We start from the raw sequence: 16,002 nt of genomic DNA, 5'->3' as shown, positions 1-16,002 counted from the left end.
GAGAGGTGGTGCCTAGGACTCGGTGCTTGCCTCCCTGCAGGGAGCCAAAACACTCTTGGCTGAGCATCCTGGAGAAGAGACCTCAAGAGAGAGGCCTAACTTTTCTCTGGTTTCTTTGCCCAGGGACGGTCTTCAGCCTTGTTTGCCGCCCAGCAAGTATCCTTGCATCCCCGTGGAGATACTTGCTGATCATGTGCATCTTCACTGTGTATGTACTACCTGTTTCTGCTGTTGGGCTTTTGGGGAGGCGGTAGCCTCATGCTGCAGGGGTCAGGGTGCAGGGAGGGAGGGGGTGAGAACTGGGCTGTGCTGCCGGCTGTGCTTCAAGCAGTGGGGACTGCTGCTGCCGCCGCCAACTTCTTGCTCTTCCTCCACTGCAGGCTGCATCTTTGCTGTAAAGCAAAGATGGGGAGAGGAATATGTATGTAACTACATGTTTCTGTGTTGGATACGGGGAGCAAGAAGACGTCTGAGGGCCGGTGCAAGCAAAGGGGAGAGCAAGGGGTGTTCCTCAGCCAGCTTCCCACTCTCACGAGCACTGCTCGTCTTGTGGCCATTCTCAGGGAGAGCCAAGAGTAAAGCCCCTGGGCGGTCTCACTGCCACACATTCGCCAGAGGCCCAGATTTTGGTCATGGTAGGACAAACTGCTGTGTAGCCAGATGCAGGGGTGCAGAGCCAACAGTCTTGATTTGCTCAACCTCTTTACTTTCTGGGAGTAGTGAGTCCTGGAAGTTCTTTTGGGGAAGAGCTGCTGGCAGTTTTGAAAGGTGTGGACAGAAAGTGTTCCTTCTGGGCGCTTCCCTGGCAGCTGTCTGTCAGCAGCAGGCTTCCAAAACAGTGGCTTTCCTGCCTGGAAGTGGTAATGCCGCTGCTTTGCTCAAAACCTGGCTCATTGACAGATATAGGACACCCTCCTTTTTCAGGCAAAAGATGGCCGTGCACAAGAAGAGGTGCTTGAAATTCATTATCTTCTTGCTTCCGATGGTTCTTGGTGAGTCTGCCTGAGCAAACATTTGAGAGTAACAGCCTGGTTGTGCTGGATGCCAGCTTTTCTTTTTGGCCCATACGTGTGGAAACTCGCAGGGTCCAAGTGTTTCTGGAGTGCGTCCTTGACAAGGACTTGCTTTTCAGCTACCAGTAAGACTGGTAGCCTCCCAGCCATGCTGCTGCACTGGCCACAGAAACAAAGGGTTTGCTTAGTCTGCAAGCCTGCGAGAGAAGGGAGTATGTATTTCCAAGCCTGAACGGGGGGATACCCAGAGGGGCTGTGCAGGGTGACTGATGCCCCTCCTGATACCTCTCCTGGCTGATGCAGCCTGGTCTCGGGGCTCACAGAAGCAGTAAGGGGAAATGGGGAATAGCTCTGGGTCACCGAGCACACCTGAAGATCGTGGCTACACAGTGCCCTGAAGCCTGTGGTGATGGCTTCCAGTCAGAGGCACGTCCTCTCTCTGCACCCCATGTTCCCCACCTCCTCGGCTTACCTGCTGCCCCAGCCACAAGGCAACCAGGAGGAGACCACGGTGCTGCAGGGATCACTAGCAACCCAGGTCAAGTAACTGTCTCATGGTGATGTGTATTGCAGCTGGTGTTTACTGTGGGACCTCCCTGCCAGTGTGGACAATGCGGGCAGAGGCACAGAGAGAGGTTGGTGACCCTTTGGGACAGGCAGCTCCTGCAAGGGAGCAGTGCTGACAGTGGCTGGCTAAATCATGGGCTTCTCTGTGTGCACACAGAGTGACCCAAAGAAGCAGCAGCTTTTGCCGGGGCTTCCTAGGGAAGCCTCTCCTGGGAAGCCCCAGCAGCTCTGGGGGTGGATACTCTAACAGAGCGTTTTTCCCTTTCAGGATCTGACATGGGCATCTGCAGCAGAAACAAAGATGCTGAGGTAAGAGATGTTTCCTGGGCTGGAATTGATCTGTGCAGAAGCATCAGCCAACCTGTCACGGTTTAATCCCGGCCGGTAACTCAGCACCACGCAGCCTCTCGCTCACTCCCCCTCTTCTCTCTCCCCGTGCTCCCCGAGGGATGGGGAGGAGAATCGAAAGAATGTAGCTCCCATGGGCTGAGATAAGAACAGTCCAGTAACTAAGGTATAACACAAACCGTTGCTGCTACCACCAGTAACAATAATGATGAAGGGAATAACAAGGGAAGAGAATACAACCGCTCACCATCCGCGGACCGATACCCAGCCCGACCAGAGCAGTGATCGAGCCCTTCCGGGTAACTGCTCTGGGTTTCTATAGTGGGCATGAAGTGCTGTGGTATGGAATACCTCTTTGGCTAGTTTGGGTCAGGTGTCCTGTCTCTGCTTCTTCCCGGCTTCCCCTCCTCCCTGGCAAAGTGTGAGACTCACAAAGTCCTTGGTCAGAGTAAACATGACTGAGCACCAACTAAAAACATCGGTGTTATCAGCGCTGTTCCCAGGCTGAAAGTCAAAAGCACAGCGCTGCACCAGCTACTGAGAAGGAGAAAAATGACTGCTACAGCTGAACCCAGTACAGCCTCGTGCTACCTGCACCCATTTTTCTAACAGCCACGGTTCCCGTACTTCCCTCTGGCCATTGCCTTTCTTTCAGCCTGGGGAGGAAGGGAAGCATTCACAAAGCAGAAAGCCCCTGTGTCTCTGCTCCTTGCTGAGCTCAGACGCTCCCAAGGGAATGGGCTGCTCTCTGACAACGTCTGCTTTCCTGTTCCTGCAGGAATTTGCACACCTCTTTGACAGAGCAAACCCAAAAGTTGCAGCTTCTGCTGGAGGAGATGGCTCATCTGGAGGTGGAGATAAGCAGTTTGAAGAAGGTAACCCTGCATTTTGGAGAAGAAGGCTTGGCTGGGCAGAAGCCCTGAGGAAGCACTCCTTGGGATTAGTAGTGGGCTCAGCCTGCTGGCCGCAGCAAGCCAGCCTTTGCCAGGGGATTGCTGGGTGAGCTGTGGCACTGCCCAGGCCCTTCTCTGGGCCCAGGTTAACTGGTGCTTTAGGCAATGCGGGTCTTCCAACAGCCTTCCCTTGGCACGGGCACCTCCGGCTGCTGTGGCTGGGCCCTGAGCAGCAGTGAGACCCAGGCCCTCTCCCATGGCCAGCCATCGTGGGCATGGCCTGAGCAAGGAAGGTGGGACAAAGGGAGTGAGGACACCATGGTCGTGGCCGCAGATACTGTGCTCGTGACTCACGTCAGCTGCAGGCTCTGAGCTTACTGGACAAGGCGTGCCTTGTGTTTCTGACACTGACCCTTTGCCTTTCTGGGTGCTGGCAGCCATGCTGAACTGCCTGCTGATGTGCTCGTTTTCTGTGCTTGTTTGCGTCTTTCCCAGGAGAGTCAGGAGGTGAACCAGGCAGCGCTGGAGCTGGCTTCGGAAATCTACGTCGAAAGATCTGACTGGGCCCTGAAGAGTGCTGGTATGGACACAGCAGCCCATTCTCCTTGCCATGCACTTGTCTGTAGCACTCCCCAAAGGAGGATGTCCTGCAGGTGCTGCTCTCCAAAGCAGGGGAGCTGAAAGCAGGGGAGCTTCATGAGGTCCGAGAGCAAGTCTGTGGCAGTGGCTCTCTTGGATTCCCTCCTGGTCCCACCTCTGCGCAGGTGCCTCTGGCACTGCCCCACACACATTCCAGGGCTGATGGAGGGGCTCCTTTCCTCATCAATGCATTTGGAAAGGGAACGGATGGCTCATCCTTTATTGCCCACGCAGCAAGCCCTCAGCTTTGGTCTGCTGTCATTCACCGGCACCCTCAGACCTTCTACTTGTGGTGCTGAGAGGAGCAGACACCAGGCATACGGGTGCTGCCATCCTGCGCAGCTGGCACCCCTACCAGCATGGAGATGAGGAGAGGACTGACAGACACGGAGCTGTCCAGCAGCATCAGAAAGAGGGTCTGAGCACGGGGTCCTACTCTGTGGCCTCTTGCAGTCACCTGCTCTCCCTTCCTTACAGGTGCCATCATTGACATGCAGAGAACTTCAAAGACTTATGACTGCAAAGAGAATTGGGTCTGCAGGCTTTCACGGTTCTTCCACGCTCCCAACTCTCCTGATCTGATTTTGCAGGTATTGTAGCAGAAATCACCGGTGCATGTTTCCTTCCTGTGGAGCTGGGGACTGACCTTAGGGGTTGTCCTCTCAGTCCAGTGGTGATGCTTAAGCCCACAGTGCTGATCTGTTGCCTGAAACCAAAGCTTGAACTCAGGGCTGGGCTTGCTAGAAAGCAGTGGTTCCCCTCAGGAGGGGAACAGAGCTCAGCTGCTGCATCTTGCCCACAGTCCTCTGTCACGGCTGGGTGAACGACTTTCTCCCTGGTGACCTCATTTCCATACTCACCCCTAACAGTACCTTTTTGGGGTGGCAGGCAGGGGGTCCTCTGCAGAGCCACTGGGCACAGAGGTGTATCTGTAAGGCCCGAACTAGGTTGGCTTAGTAACAGGGATTCTCCTTTTTCCGTAATACCGAGAGGCTGCTGCGTTTGCCCATTTCCCCAGACGTGCCTCATTTTCAAGCTGGAATAGACCCCCCAGACACACCAGCACCTGTGCTTCAAGCTACATGAGCAGCTGTGTTGAACTGAACGTGGGCTCACCTTTCATTGCTCTCACATTCTGATTGCAGCCGGATATTTCGCCAGGAAAGTGCTGGCCTTTACAAGGGCACCAGGGCCAGGTGGTCATCAGGTTGCCAGCTCGAGTTCATCTGACTGCTGTCAGCGTGCAGCACATCTACAAAGAGGTCTCTCCATCTGGGACCGTCCTCAGTGCCCCCCGAGACATCGCTGTCTTTGTAAGTCTCTGCTGGGTGCTGCTGGCTGGCATGTGGCCCTGGGGGAAAGCTGTGACTGGAACTTGCTTGCTTTGTGCATCCTTGGAGGTTCGTGTCCTGCTTTCTCCTAAGCCCTGCAGCGCACTTGCAGGATACTTCAGGGGGTCTAGAGGTTCCATCCCTCTCAGGACTCGTTCTGGTGAGAGCACCTTGAAGAAAACACAAGGTGGAGACAGTGCTTAACTGCTGCTAGAGCCCCAGGAGAGGCTGAGTAGATAACAGCCCACGCAGCATGTGCCGATCCAGCACACACAAACATCCTCTTTGTTGGAACAAGCCTGAGCTTCTCTCCTTCCTCCTTGTGCTTTTCCCTCGAGGGAGTGAATGTGGACAGAGAAGAGGAAACTCTCCTTGGGATGTTCGTGTATGACGTGGCAAAAGAGGCCATTCAAACCTTCCCTCTGAAGGTACGGTCCACGCAGGAGGGCAAGATGCCCAGGAGAAAACCAGGAGTGCCTGCAAGTCCGTGGCAGGAAGAGCGTGAATGCTCTCTCCCCTGGCACAGGGGCCCGGACCACTGCCGGGGAGGTGTGGTGGAGCTGGGAGGGCTGAGTAGCCTGCGGTGGTGGTAGCAGCAACAGGTTTGCAGGGGCAGGGTTGTTCCTGTGGGAGCTTCAGTCCTGAGAGAGCCCTGGCTGCAGCTGCTGCCTTCAGCGGAGCCAGCTGCACACAGGGCCTCTCCACCAAAGCAACATCTTCGTGCCAGGAGAAATAGAGATGCCTGGTGGGGAAAGCTGCCAGGCAGCATTGTCGCTCCACCCTGTGGCCTGCTGACAGGCTGGACAGTGTCCTTTGCTCCCAGCACAACACGTCCCTTTTCTCCTGGTGCCCTCACACCTGCCAGCAGGAAGGCAGGCAGAGAGGATAGCGGGAGCTTCATGGGGTTTCACACCACCTGTCTCACGCATAGGAGGGCCTCCCCAGCCTCTCTGTCAACACGGAGCAAGCCGCAGAGGGAAAGGGGCAAAGGGAAGGGAGCTGCAGTCCCCAGCAGGCCAGGCTGCAGAGGGTGCCTTCTCCCTTCCCATGCCTCCAGTCTCTGCAGGAGCCCCGCTGCCAGCAGGGAGCCTCGGGTGCCTACAGCCACTCCGACCCGCTTTTGGAAGCTTGTTCCTGAGCAGGAGCAGGGCTGGCAGGGGCAGAAACGTCAACGGCACCGTCACACTTAACGCCTCAGTTTCCTTGTCACTCTCTTCACAGAACACACAGAGAGCCTTTTCACACATCAAACTTACCGTGAAGAGCAACTGGGGAAACACAGCCTACACCTGCATTTATCGAGTGCAGGTTCATGGAAAGATGGCAAAACCAGAAAACCTCAACTGAAACCAGAGAAGGAAAAGAACACAAATAAAAAAGAGGGAGGAGGGATAAATGGTTTGTCAGATCAGAGTGGTGTAGAAGATCTGTCTCCAAAGTAGGGTGTGCAGGAAGGACCACTGGGGGATGGGTAGGAGCACCCGCTGACATGGCTACAGGGCAGCCTGCAGGCAGCGGATGTGGGTCACCAACAATCCTTGGGACAGCTCCTTGGGGCTGCCAGGGGCTTGTGAGCTCCCCCTTTTGATTTCCCAGTAGAGGGGCTGGAGAAGCACCGGGTTCCCCAGTGCACCATCAAAGGGGTGTGTGTGATGGCTGCCTTCTCCCGGGGATGGTTTCAGGGGTGTGCAGCCAGGGGTACCCAGGGTTGTCCTTCCAAGCAGGGTCCCTGCACCCCAGGGGCTGTGTGCTGGAGCAGTCTGGGGGAAGTCATCTTCCTGCTGAAAGACCCAGCACAGGACAGCTGAGACCAAAGCTGATGGACAGATGAGGTCTTCTGAACAGCTCTTTGATATCTCGTCTGAATTTCATCTGACACAACACCCCCATAGGTGCTCCCGCCATGTTCCTATTTCCTTACTGCTGGAGGGCAGGACTGGCTCTGCCAGAGCCCCCAGCAGAGCCCCCTCCTTCCACTGACACCCTCAGCCTGCAGCAACCAGAGCTCATGGAAGGGACCTGCCAAAAGTCTTCCTGAAACCAGAGAAGAGGCAGTTTCAGGGTGTTCTGTGAGAAATGCATTAGGTTTCACTCAGAGAATTCTCCCCTAAATTGCCACTGTCTTTTCCCTTTTGGAAAGCCCCCATAAGAAGAAGCAGCAAATGTCCAGTGGCAGCTCCATCACCCGCTTCCTCCGCCTGCCATTTGCAGACACGTGGGAGCTGCAGCTCTTGCATGCCTGACTCTTCCTCGGCATCTACCTGGCTGTGCTCCTGGGCAACGAACTCATCCTCACCACCACAGCCTGCAACCAGTGCCTCCACACCCCCATGTACTTCTTCCTCCTCGACCTCCCCTGCTGGACCTGCGCCCCATGTCCACCACTGTCACTAAACCGATTGCCAGTTCCCTCTGGAACACCAGGGCCATCTTCTTCCTGGGATGTGCTGCCCAGGTCTTTTTCTTTCTCTCCTCAAGCACAGACGAGTTTTATCTTCTCACCATCATGCCCTACAACCACTCTGTGTCCATCTGCCAACCCCTGCATGACGGGACCCTCCTGGGCAGCACAGCTTGCGTCCGCAATGGCAGCAGCTGCCTGGGCCAGAGGGTTTCCCAGTTCTCGGCTGCACACTGTGGGACTTTGTCACTTCCCTCTGCTAAGGCAATGCCCAAAGGACCAAAGCTGGGGGAGCAGAGTGGGTTCCTGTCCCCTCTCTGCCTGTTCTGGGACAGTTCCGCCACTGTCCAGATGCTCTGGGAGAGCTTGGGAGCCCTTCCCTGAGGCCGTGTATGAGGAGATCGGTTACAGCTCAGCATGGAAGAAGCAGGCAAGGTTCGGTTGCCCATGTTCAGCGAGTCCCCTCCATGGGGCACATCTGCCAGGCTTTTCCCCCTTACTGCCCCACCCAGGGCTGACCCCTGCGCTGGGGTGTGTGAGGAGAGCAGCAAGGTCCTGGGCCCAAGAGAGGAGCTTCATCTCACCAGTTCTTCCTGTCCCCGCCAGGGACAGCCCCTCTCTGTGTGCTCCTGCGTGCTGCGTGACACCTGAGGGTTGAGGGAAGGTCCTGTCCCAGGGCAGCTCTGGGAGACCCTTTGAGACAGGGCTTGTCCCAGGGGAGCAGGGTGAGTCCTGAGCCCTCCTCCCACTCAGCCTTTTCTCCGTGGCTCCCCCCAGCAGTGAGCACAAGCTTGGCCACCAGAGCACATCCCATAACACCTCCAGGTTCCTATTCAAAGAGGTCCCTGACTTCTAAGATTCTGTGATTCTTTCAGAGCGTAATTCGTGATTCTCTCTCCTTAACTGTTGGTGTTTTGGGAGACTCCTCTGTGGTATTTACCCCATGGCAAAGGTCACGCAGAGCATCTGCCTTTCTGGCTACACCCTTCAGAGAAGCCACCTGTGTGCACTGCAAAGGGGAGTGCTGAGGTGGGCTGTGTCCTTGGGGAAAGCCCTGTTCCTGCGGGGGACACAGCCCTGGGAGAGAGCATGCAGGGAAGGGCTGTGCTGCATTCACAGGGCAGTGTTTAGCTCCAGTCAAGTGACGTGATGCTCTCAGAGCTCTGTGCCTTGCTCACGCTGCTCCTCTCCCTTCGTCCTCACCTTGCAGGGTTTTGGCTGAGGCACAGACATGGAATGACGACAGCCAGTCATCCTCAGCCATGCACACCCCCTCCCACCGCAGCTGAACGCGAGAGACCAGCTCTTGGGGAGTGCTTTTTATTAGACTCATATTGGAAGTAGTAGAGGAGCCGTGTAGAGGGAATGTCGGAGGCCGAAAGAGAGAGCAGGCATTCCAAAATTGAATACAAGAGATTGTATAAAATGTCAGTGTTCAAATGTCTCCTTCATCTTCTGGAAAAGGAGAGGGTACCTTATATAAAACATGGCTCGCTGTTGCTCTGTGGGAAGGCATACTGACCCTTGCAGGAATACGAATGACTTGCCAGGATATAAAACAAATCAAGCTGTTTCTAGAACTGCTCACTATGATTTTATTTATGTTGGAAATTCCCAAATTACTCACTTCCAGGGTAACTGCAAGACATACCTCCTCTCTGGATTTTAAAGAGAAGTACAGTATGGACAAGGCCTGCTGCATGCAGTATGTTTTGGAATAAGGTTTTGTTTTTTCCTCTACTTTTTGTTATGGAAGCTGCTGCTGTTTAGCAACAGCCCTGCTGAATTCCTCACCCTGGGGACTGGTGGTGAAAACACAGACCTAACTGGAGATCCTCCAGCTCTCTGGTTCTACTGCAGTGCTCAGAAATAACCAAAAGACATGGTCTACAGCAGCAAGAAAAGAGTAAGAAAAAACTGATAAATTAATCCCTCTAGATAGCCTAAACAAGTGTATAGCAGCATCCTTTAACAGCGTCGTACAAGACCTCCCACTGGAGAAGAGATATGCTCTCTACGAGCTGTTGGCTCAGCAGAGGAATTCCAGGAAAGCATGTTTTGTCAGTTTGGGGGCACCAGTAAGATGTAGCTTTCATTTTCTTCACGCTCCAAAGTCCAGTCCGTGACCCTGTGCCACAAGCTACACGCAGCTTCCGAGCTAGAAGACATGTACCTTCCATTTGGAACATCTGGATTTCTCCCTTAGAATTAAAAGAAGTTATTTCTTTTGCTGGAGAAAGCTTTGTGTGGGGGTATTTTCTGAAAGACTGCAAAGCACTTCAAACCCAAATAGCAATTGTCTGTTACAAGAGTTAACCCTGCAAGCCATGTGCACTCTAAAGGGTCCAGAGGAAGGCTATCTGCTTTATCCTAGCCCAATTTCAGCATAAAGTGGTAATGCTATATTTAATAAAACAGGTAACTGCGGTTATCTGAGCAAAACTGGCTTTCTGAGATACCAGCTCCCTCTGCTTTACAGGATTTAAGCTCCTTGCTTAGCTTATCTCATAGGAAGTGTCCTAAAGTTCAGTGTACAAGTACAGGACTTGAGTAAGGATTTGCTCTTTGCTCATCTTGGCTTTGTAGGGTTTCCTAGTGTTACGAAATGTGGAGGGAGCATCTAGTACCTCCCTGCAGTACCTGAATAGAAACTTCCAAGCAGCAGCTTGTAGTTTTTACAGGAATCACTCCAATTCATCCTCAGGATACTCTCCCCACTACCAAAATCTTCTCCCTACAGCTCCTGCAATTTTCCACCAACACTCTTATGTCTCCCAATCCTCCTTGCTATGTTGCTAACTCTCTTCATACCCAAACCCCTCTACACTTCATCCATCAACCTTCCCAAGCCCTCTACCTGTTTTCCTGGTTACCATTCATTTGGCTTAGAGCTCTTGGTAAGCTAATTTGTTATTTGTTATGTGCTCATAGACTCATTGGGTTTCAGAACACGTAAGGGCACAGTTTTCTAGTTTCCGTGCAGGCAGCAGTTGTTTGCGCATGTCTCTTCTTTTTCCTAAAACAGCTTTAATTCTTGAGGGACGGGGAAACAGAAAATCTGACAAGGGCTCAAGCAGACACGGAGATGGCAATTTAGTGTTAGCTTCGTTTCCTTTAAGAAACTGAAATAGCAAATCTTGGACAGCACAGAGATGTGATCATAAAATTGACTCTCCATGGGATAATGCTGTAGGAGGGAAAGGGGAAAAGATCCCATCATCTGTTGGTATAACAAGCATCTGCAGAGCTAGGACTCCACCAGTGCTGTTTGAAATATTTATCCAAGCTGACATTGTGTGCAGGCTATTTGCCTTTGCTTTATGACTGGAAGGTTAAAATATTGTTGTGAAGATAAAAGAGAAAAGGAAGATGTTAGAACCAGGGTCATGTAAGATAGACTATGTGTATTACGACATGATAGAAATGTGTATTATGTGTGAGCAACCATACCGGGAGTGCCTTGACTTATCCCTCAGGTGGTTATACAACATGTTACTTTAAATTCCATTAACATCTGCTATTTTTTTCCTGCTCCACTCAGCGCACAAAGTGAAGAGTGCTCAGACTTCAGTATTTTGTCTCACTTCCTATGCTTAATGTGGGATACTAAACCATTTGTGTTGCAAATTACTCCCTGAATCCAGCATTATTGATTTCTTGACTTTCTTTTCAATGAAAGACTTAATTACAGAATCTGTGAGTTTCACACACACACAAAATAATTAACTTTCATAAGACTTCTGTGAGATCAGCAGGCTGTGTTACAGTCTGAGGCTCAGGGCGATTATGCCCCTTAGAGGTACTCACTACTTTTGAAAGCCTCTTTTGGAGTTACTTGGTTTGGTTTCAGCAAGTAAGAATGTTTTATGTGCAGCCTTTGCTAGCGTGCAACTCTGAGCACATGAGTTCCACGACTCACTTCCCAGGCTGTCAGAAAGGTCATCTACACAGTGAGGTGCACACATTGATAAGCCAGTGTAGTAAATCTGGGTAGGTAACTGAGCACTGAAGCATGGAGAGAGCTGAACATTGGTTGCCTGATGGAATAAAAAGAAAATTGTCATGGATAGACTTGAAAGAAATCTCTGTTAATCTCCATCCTGCCTCTTTTGCTTCTGCTTTCCCAAAAAGCTTTCACCTTTCTGATGGATCTTTTCTTTTCAAGGTTAATTCATGGCAATTCCTAAATCCAGGTGTCATTGCAAAACTAACAAGGGAAAACAATCCATTACAGTGGGCAATTCCTAGCTCTGAACAAATGAACTTTTAAAAAACTTCTTTTTTTTTTTTTTTTTAGGGTCAGAACAGGTTAAGAAACAAACTCATGCATTACATTTGCTGCCAAGCCATTTGTAATTTCAGCCACTGCTAGTGAAAGTCACACCATTTTTTATAATTACTTTCAGTAAGAAAAAGACCTCTGTATATGATTAATTTCAAAAGGAGAGGATCAGTCCCAGTTTGTGCAGTCCTTCCTGTTGATCCTGCTTCTAGGATCCAGACTCCGATCTCTCTGGGCAAACCTATCCAGAAAAAGAAAAGTATATATATAGGCAAACCCGTCCCAAGTATGCAGAGTGGCATGCTGCAAATTTTATGAAAGCAATTATATTCCCTTCAGCTGCTTCTAAATGCTTCAGGTTTTTTAGAGCTGCCAGCAACGGGTCATCGTTTAAATCACACCTTGCTATTGAACCTGTTCTTCCAAGGCTGCCAGGAAAGTTATTTAATTTCATTGAGAGCATCTAGTCAAATACTAATGAACTGACTCCAACCTGGAGAGTATGGCAAGCATCACATCAAAGAGCATTTTGCTTTTGTTCCTTCTTCAGAAGGGAACATGCAGAAATATCTGCTAGAAACAGCCCCACATTGAGAGTTGCCAGTGGTGATGACAGAGGAGGAAGACGGGAAGCAACCTTCTTTTGCTTCCATATGCCTGCTCAGATATGCATAGAGGGAGAAGAGGGTATGATACTTGGTCTGGCAGACACAAGCCATCTAGAGTGGGAGATGGGACACTTCATACAGATGATTTAGGGAGGGGACAGCGTGAGAGCTTGCCAGCCTGTTAAAAAAACAGTGGAGAGAAGAGGACATTTCCTTGCAGTTGCAGTTTTTTTGATGGAACAGGAGAGATGTTTGTTCTTGTCATCCCTCCTCTCTGTGTGTGTGGCTAATAAGCTGCATTTGCCCAGGGCCAGGAAGTGCTGGGGTGGTCACAGTGCAGTCTCTCCTACTGACTGCTGGTCAGTGTCGCTCTCAAAGGAGACGTTTAAGGCCCCTTGGCCTCTTTTCCGTGATGCCTTTCTCCTTTCCATCTCTGGGCAAAGGCAGCCTCCCTGCTCAGCTCTTCCTCCTAAGCCTCAGCAATCTGGGCTCCTCAGGCAAAACCAGCTCCAGCAGCAGCTCCGCGCTGCCCGTCCACAGGAGTGTCCCTGCTCAGGGCAACAGTCACGCGCAGCTGTGGGCTCTCTCCCTGCCCCACCACGCTGTATGGGTGCCCAGTTCTATGATGTCACAGTGGGGCTGAGCAGGGCTCCCTCTGGGCTCCCGTGGGGCAACATGGAAGTTGCCTGCTCCTTAGGAACAACTTGCAAATAGCTTCATTTGACTTGGCTTTCACAAAGTGGCCTGTGCTTGCCGTAGGATTGTTAGAAACTTAAAAATGCTTCTTGTAAAGGCTCAGCTTAGACACAACAGTGAAGCATCTCTTTATTTCAAGTTTTTGCAAAAACAGGCCTTGTAGTAAGGAGGCACACCCTGGTCACAAGGCTTTTATGACCTTTTGATGGCCCACCTCCGACCGCAGAGTCCCTCCCTTGTTTCCCTATTGGCTAGGTACTCCAAGGTTTACAGCCTATCTGAAGTGCCTAAGTTACCCACACCAAGTCCACCCCCGGGTACAGAGTGCATTACTTCCTTTGAGAGCTCACTACCCTCCCACCCCCGACCCCGCCTCGCCAACCTGCTTGTGTGGGATGGCTTCCCTACACTGTAAGCACTAACCCAGCTCCTGCCAAAGTTTTCACGCCTTAACCGCCATCTTTCGGCTAACTGCAAAAACAAGACTTTAATACTTTTTACAAGATTATTGAGAAAAGAAACTGATGCACGGAATGAGACCCTACAACTCAAAGGGAGTTATAAAGCAGGTATGTTTATCATGGCGCTGGCTGCAAGGGGGGTCACTCCTCCTGACTTGCACACCGAGGGGTTAAGCAAGCAGATATTTATTACACACAAACATGCATATTCATTTGTGATAAGCACATAAATGTACTGGCTTTCGCAAATCATAGGTGTTGCTACGTGGATGTAACTGTATGAGTTCGCAGTAACAAACAAAGCTCGCTGAAGACACAAGATTAGGCAACAAGTTGAAAATGGCCAGGACTCTTGAGCAAAATGGAGTCAAACAACAAAAGAATTTGTAAAAATAAAAGGGGGGGGGGGTGTTTTGATTTGAGGAAAGCTAGTGCCTGGACAACATAGGGCTAAAGTACTTTTAGCCTAACTTAGGTCGAAGAGAAAGATCAATGTTTGTGTTGTAAGTCTGTGGAATTTAGTGGCCTGACTAAACCTGAATGAGTTATTTCACACTATCCTTCTACTTATCAGTTAGTTTAGAGACAGAAGCTCCCAAACATCTGCTAGCTTGGGATACTCCCTGTCTGCCCCTCCTGCAATAAATTTTGCAGGAAGGTCACGCTGTTCTAAATCTTTGCCAGCTATCAGAAGAATTACAGATACGGCTGGGTTCAGCTAGTTCTGTGATTACTGGGGCATCCAAGTGTGCCAAAGGTGAAGAGTACACCGCGAGGAAGACTGCTTACTTCATCTTGAAGACCCCTCCTCACATGAGGAAGACTGCTTACTTCATCCTCAAGACCCCCCTATACGCGGGAATTATGAATATGTATATGGGTAATGCAATAGTGAAAGTATATAAACCTGTAACAAATGCTTATCAGCGCGCCTCTGGCTACGGTCGTGCACCCAGCGCTGTTGCTTTTGCTTTACTGACTCTGTCCCTCAATAAAACCCTGTTATCTCGTTTAGAGGAGTGAGCTCGTATTTCACAGCAAGGTTGAGCAAGGCGGCCAGGAGAGCTGCGAGAGTCTGCAGAAGAGACGACGAGCGCTGGCAGAAAGAGCAGGCCAAAGGGCTGGAGTGAGCAGGGCCGGGCTCACGGTCAGGCCTGCTGTCCTATACGGTGCTGCCGCGGGGGGGCGGCGCAGGGTGGCTACGCGGGCCTCCCTCTAGGCCCCAGCGCCGGGCGAGGCCGCCGGGGTGTCCACGGCAAGGCGCCGGCCGTGATCTGGGGCCTCGCACCCCACCAGGCGGAGTCGACAGTGTTGTCGGGGGCGCGGCCATGGCCGTCGATGTGGGGCGAGTTTTCGCTCTGCTGGCGGCCAAGGGCACGGAAGAGGCCAGGGCGGCTAGCTGTGGCCACAGCTCCAGGCAGGGCCTGCCCCGCGGGCCGGGGACCGGCAACGTGCGGGGTGCTGATGCTGGGCTGCGGGGAGAGACCGCCGGAGGCCCCCCGCTCTGCCACCCGGGTACGAGCGTTCCGCGGGCCCCGGACGGCTGTCGGTGATGCGCCGTGGCCACGTGTCCCCCAGCGTGTGTTCGCTGGGAGCCCTGCCCGTCCGTGGGCAGGGGAGGGGCGGTCTGGAGGCCCTGCTTCCTCCTTGGAAGAAGAGCGGCTCGGATGCCGCCTTCCCTGGGCTTTCTCTCCCTGCTCGCCCTCTACTGGTGCCAAACTCAGTCTGAGCTTATTCTGAGTAAGGCAAGAGCTTTCACAGCATCCGTGTGATGTCTGAGAGCACGTTCACCTGGGGAATCGGCCCTCACTGCTCTTCTTGGTGTTCCTGTCAGTCCGTGTCTGGGTTGGTAACACGTCCACTGTGAAAATAAAAACTGAGCTCCACGGTTTCACATAACACCCTCTGTTCTCTCCCTCGGACCACTCAGTCTGTCCTCAGTCCCAGAGAAGATGGTAGATGGTTGCTGTGAGTGCTGTTATTAGCACCATAATGTTCTTTTGTTTTAAGCCAGGGGCAGTCGCTCCTTTTATGCCACAAAGTGCCAAGACTGTGGCAAGGCTGCATACTTTATGATTATTTTTAATGCAACAGAAGAAGTGAAGAATTGAGATTGTTATTTAAGTGGGTTTTGCTTTTAATTAACAATTTTTGATTGATTTATATAAAATATTTCCCAAATGTTTGGTTTTGCTTCAAAGTGGTGAATACCTTGAAGTGTGACTGAAATCAATGACGATCAGATTTCAGTCATGTACAGTCAGATGAGCAGGTTGGTAGCTAAGGTTTTCTTCACAGAAGAGAGGGGGTTATGGACAACTTTTTTACTGCGCATCAGCCACTTTCATACAGCCCAGCACTTTGTTTGCCTATGGTACAAAATTTCATCAGTGCGTTCTCCGGAAGGGTTAAAGTGGCAGTTTTGGAGCACTTTTAAAGCAAGTGGTGTGTAAAGTTTTAATAATCCAGTCACTTCACATGCATCTAACAGTTGAAGACTTTTACCTTTTGTTTTGAATGCAGAATGCTGAAGGTATATTGGCATACCGGTCTTTAGGACAGCTGTTGAATGATTGAATAGATGTTGGTTTCTCCTCTGTCGTTTAGCAATGAGAATATGAACACTGAGATACATCTACTGAAGTAGTATGGACTACTGATTGCTATGTGATGGAAGAGCTCCTAGAGAAATTGGTAAAATCTTGGCTGGGCTTTGAAGCCCACAACTAAAGTGACATTGAGACTGTTCCCAGTCTTAACTGT

Source organism: Psittacula echo (genome assembly GCF_963264785.1).
Source record: "Psittacula echo genome assembly, chromosome: 18".
Lineage (NCBI taxonomy): Eukaryota > Metazoa > Chordata > Aves > Psittaciformes > Psittacidae > Psittacula > Psittacula echo.
Note: the sequence above shows the minus strand (reverse complement) of the source record.